Source organism: Macaca nemestrina, chromosome 18 (genome assembly GCF_043159975.1).
Source record: "Macaca nemestrina isolate mMacNem1 chromosome 18, mMacNem.hap1, whole genome shotgun sequence".
In the NCBI taxonomy this organism is placed as follows: Eukaryota; Metazoa; Chordata; class Mammalia; order Primates; family Cercopithecidae; genus Macaca; species Macaca nemestrina.
Window position 1 is genome coordinate 51572904 of NC_092142.1, and position 5276 is coordinate 51578179.

General features: G+C 42.6%; 1 long non-coding RNA gene across 1 annotated transcript; it reads left to right on the forward strand.

The window, feature by feature from the left end:
- Positions 1 to 235: 235 nt before the first annotated feature.
- On the forward strand, positions 236 to 4673 carry LOC105494106 (uncharacterized). The gene is made up of 3 exons (XR_011616458.1): positions 236 to 390; positions 3936 to 4090; positions 4536 to 4673. It is a non-coding gene; the product is annotated as an uncharacterized lncRNA (long non-coding RNA).
- The last annotated feature ends 603 nt before the right edge of the window (positions 4674 to 5276 follow it).

Below are 5276 nucleotides of genomic sequence, written 5' to 3' on the forward strand. Positions count from 1 at the left end.
AGGGCAATTTATGAAACCCCACATGCCTTTCATATCCTCAATTCTGTGCCCAGCCATCCTGGTCACAGTCATTCTGGGAAGTGCTTTGCCTTGCTTTGTGTCACGTGATCCTGTGTACTGGTTGGTCACTTGCCTCATTTGCTCTTCAATCCCTTGCCCGCCCTGGCCTTGCCCTCTTCTGTATCCCAGGGAACTGGCTCCTGTCAATTATGATGCCCAGGCTCCATAGCAACAGGCTTTTGGTAGGAGCCCCAACAGGACGTTAAAGAGTGGGACAAGGGGTAGAGCTAAACTATTGATATGCCCCTATCTCTCTTTGGCAGTGGCTACATCACCTCTTGGATTCCAGCTCCCACCAGGCAGTCCCTACCATGACTCCAGCTCTCACAGGTGACTCTGGTTCCTGGACACTTGTAACACCTCCTGCTCTCTTTGTCCCTCCAGGCCTATGAGCGGTAATGCCTCCTTGCCATTGCTACTCACCATTTCCTGTTTGCTCTTTGCACTCTTCTAATTGTCCAAGGTGTTCCAACTAGAGCAAGTCCATCTTAAATAGGCGCTGGGTAAAATAAAGCTAAGATCTACCGGGCTGCATTCCCAGGAGGTTACACATTCTAAGTCACAGAATGAAACAGGAGGTTGGCACAAAATAGAAATCATAAAGACCTTTCTGATCAAATAGTTTGCAGAAAAGAAGCCGTTCAAAACCCACCGAAACCAAGATGGCAATGAGACTGACCTCTGGTCATCCTTAATGCTCATTACACATTAATTATAATGCATTAGCATGTTAAAGACACTCCCACCAGCCATGACAGTTTACACTGCCATGGCAACATCAGGAAGTTACCCTGTATGGTCTAAAAAGGGGAAGAACCCTCAGTTCTGGGAAGTGCCCATCCCTTTCCCAGAAAACTCATGAATAATCCACCCTTTGTTTGACATATCATCAAGAAATAACCATAAAAATGGCCAACCAGCATCTCAGTCTGCTGCTGTGCCTATGGAGTAGCCATTCTTTTATTCCTTTACTTTTTTAAATAAACTTGCTTTCACTTTACTCTATGGACTCGCCCCAAATTCTTTCTCACCTGAGATCCAACAACCCTCAGTTGGAGTCGGGATTGGGACCCCTTTCCGGTAACACAGCTTTTTAAAAACTGATTCTCTGTATTAATTCCCTTCTATTTAATTATCTGGTATGGATTTTGTTCCCATTCTCTATTGCCATATAACAAACCACCCTAAACGTAGTGGCTTTAAACAACAATGATCATTTTAATATCTCTCACGGATTCTGTGGGTCAGAATGAGGGAAATGAAAAATGTAAGATAACTACCATAAAAAAGACAACCTAAAAATAAATGCAAAATAATATGATTCAAGTCTAGCAAGATAATGTTGATTGCTGAAGGCTCTTAACCTAAGCCCTATCCTCTCTTTGTTGAAATAGGAAATTAGCAAGTCTTAGGTGTTAAAGACAAGCACCAAACTGAGATAATCAAAAGGACTGAAAGGGAATTTCTTTCTCAGAATGGATATCGATGATAACGTTTTAAAAGGCTGCAGCTATGCACCGCGTAAAAATCATCTCTCCTCTGCCTAAATATCAGTTTGTGCACCCCATGGGTACACATTCCAGATTTGGGGAAGCAGTTTGGTTCAAGGCAAGTTTGCTTGCAGAGAACAGAAGCCCAATTAAGCTAGATGAAATTAAAGGGGCTTTATCTTGAGAAAGCACAGCCAACTCTCTCCCCAACCCCTTTGCTCAGAAAAGCATCTCTGCTCCACCTGCAAGCTTGGACTGTTATCCCTCACATCTAAATGACCTGCTAAGTCTAGTGACACCTGATAGAGATTCAGTCATTTAATACTGAATGTGGGGAAAGAAAATCCGATTGGCCCAGGGTGGGTGAGAAATCCAGCCCTGACTCAGTTGACCATAGCCCTAGTAGGGGTGTGACCCCTGGGGGTAAGCATCCCTAAGATTGAGACAAGCCTTAGAGGGAGTCTTCAGTGGCCTATCAGTCACTGCGGAAATCAGGAAATTAGTTCTGTCCACAGTATTCTGAGAAGGCGCTGGCTATATGGGGAGAGACCGAGGCAATGCAGCAGCTGTGGGTCTCTGAATTATGTTTGGCTAAAGCTTCTAGTCCCTGCCCAGAGGCCACTTGTGTCTTTTAATCAGTGGTAGATGAATTATCGTTTTGCATGTGGTTGCTCACTTCTGGATAAACATACCAATAAGAATGCAAATGCTCTCATCTTCTACTACTCGAACCTTACTTTTAAGTAAATTTGCTAATTTGTGTCTGTTCCCTGTTCATCAGGTTATTCTTACATCACTGTCTTATATCCCCAGGAGCAAAAAGTAATAATGACTTACCTACTGTGTGCCCTGTATTGACTCATCAGACTGTTCAGTTCTAGGATCACAGCCTAGGGTGCCTGGGGAGAAGTAATTAGGCTGATTTTAGCTAACACTCCTCTTTTCTGTTTTTAGTGATAACATAGATGTTTAAATAACTAAAATGGCAAGCCCTTCTCCTAACTCCTAAATTCCTGTTTATGTTTGCCTAACAGTCACGCCATTTGGTTCTTTTCACACACATCATGATATCTTCATCCTTCCTCCATAATTAGTTAGAAAATTCGTCCCCAACCTGCCACCCTAATACCGGTCATTTGAGAACCTAGATCAGGGACTGCCAATAGCATTTTACATGCCAGCTCTTATCAGTGGCAGAGGCTGCATGGTGTGTTGTGTTGAAAAAGACTCTAAAGTTGAGCCGGAGAGGTTGAGCTCAAGCAAGTTGAGGCAGAAAAGAGTGCTAAGATCGACTGATGATGTCTCCCACAGGTAGAAAAGACGCATGGACTTCTATATGGGAATGTCTCTCTCCCAGAGCCAAGACACACTAGTTCAGATATAGATGTAGCTACTTGGGGCATTTGAACAACATTTAAAGATCTCATTAGGTCCTCATGACACCTCAGTGAAGTAGGTGGGACTGAAATGATTATGACCATTCGATAGACAGGAAAGACTGAGACATGGAGGCCCCCTAAAAAGAAAAGTCACTGAAGCAGAATTCCTGTGCATTTGATGCCTCCTGAGAAGGAAGACCACACAAATATGGGGAAAGACCCAATGCTGAGCATTTCATGATGTTCTATTACCATCCTATTCCATGATGAGCTCTTGAATTAATCAATTAAATAATTTAATTAATATTCCAGCAATAATTCTGGTGGCTTTGCTAGTTGCTCCACCTCCTCCTTCACACATGAACTCTTTGCTGTACCTCATCTCACACTCCTACTTGCAACGTACCTGGAAAATATTATCTGAGCGTCAACCTCATATAAGTTGGAGGCATGTGTCATAGCCTCAGTCTTTTCCATCTGACAGTAACTGTGCATGTAGTGGTCCTTAATAAGTGCCTACTCAAAGTCAGCACTATCAACCCAGGGATTATTCAATGCAAAATTGTGAAGTAAGTGGATCACTGGAGGCCCCCACTTTCATTCCTAGGATCTTTTATCAATGGAGAAAGTACCTAATCAACTCCTTCCCAATCATACCAGGGTTTACCACTTTCTGAGCCATCCCTCCCAGAGGCTGTGACAATTTAAGATAACTACTGGGAGAGGAGGTCTTACATGGCTGTTTTCACCCCATCTGGCGGTCACACAAATCTGATAAAAGCTGTGGATTATGTTTTATCAAGATTCTGTTGGCTGTGGTGATAGGTACCAAGTGGAATTAGCTTTTGCCAAAAAGGGCTGTTTAGTGAATCAAATATGCAAATTTAGAAAGGGCATGGGTGGAGCTGGTCCAAGGGGTAACCCAATCAGTGGAGTGCTGTCAGCAATCTCTTATGTTCTCTCTCCCTGGCGCTCATTCTCATCTCTGCTTTTTTCTGATTGACAGCTTACTTCCCTCCTATTACAGATGTGCTTTTCCACATGGCATAGAGGCATGGCTGAATCCTCACACCATCAACTAGAGTGGGAAGCATGTTCTTTCCTCCAAGTGGAGTTGGAAATGTCCCAGGGAAGGACTCTAACTGGCCCCGCTGGAGTCAGGTGCTCATCCCTCAGGTCAAGCACTGTGATCAGGATGGTGATGACTGGCTTAGCTATGCCCCCACGTCTTTGCTGCCTTTGTCATCAAAAGGGGGAATGACCTCTCTGAGAATTGTTGTAAGCTAGGTCATCACCCTCAAATCTACCTACAAAAGTGCACAGACACACATACGTGCAGTTATTTTTCATAAAATTCCAGGGAGTTTTTGGAGCCTTCAGGCTCATTCCAGGCCTGGAGATTAACCCTGTTTACACAAAGGATTTGAATTGCTAGCAGAAGAATTCCTAATAGTTGATAATTTGCAGAGGCAGAATCCCTTTCTGTAGCCCCTCAAATCCCCTCCAGCTCCATTTCCCTAATCTGCCCCTTTTAGGCCTGTCTCAGATTTTCATCCCACGTCATTTCTTTCCTTTCCCCCTCACTCTCTGCTCCAATCCCCACTAGGATGATGGGAAGCCATTTCTGTGCAGGGAGACCCGGAAAGAACAAAATATCAATCAACTTTGAGCATCACCAGGACGGTGAAAACAATGGCACTGAATTGCAAATTGTGGAACTGCAGAAATAAAGCTCTGTTCACAAAAAAATGGGTGATGGGGTCTTTAAAAAAAAGTGTAGAGGAATATTTTCTCAACATTTTGTAAACAGCCATTTGAAAACTGCCCTAGAGCAAATTGGAAGTCAGTACAATGCCCAGGCGTTCACTTGTTAGACTTGGAAGAATGTCCACACACAAATGGCATTTTTTATACATACATATTTACACACAATATACATAAAGAATGACCTTCCCCCACTCCGCCCTTCCACTGCCTGCAATGGTAACATTTACTGCAGATTTTATTACAAAAGCCACAAAATGAAATTCTAATCAATAATAGTTTGCAGGATGCTGAAAAAAAAGGGGAATTGAATACATTCATAGGTAAAAGATGTTATTATCTCAGTTCAGTAACTATGAAAGAGAAATAGATGAAAAAATCTGGGTTTTATATTAAAAACCGGCACAGCTGTAGAGTTACATAATAAAGTATTGCCTGTATCCATGGAAATGGAGAGTAATTGATGCACCACAAGTTATTTTTATAAACCCAAACAAAAAAATTCAATCAGAAATGTCTTTCCCCGTTTTGGGGGCATTGTATATTTTGTATCTGTACATAATGCACACATTTAGAGTGTGAA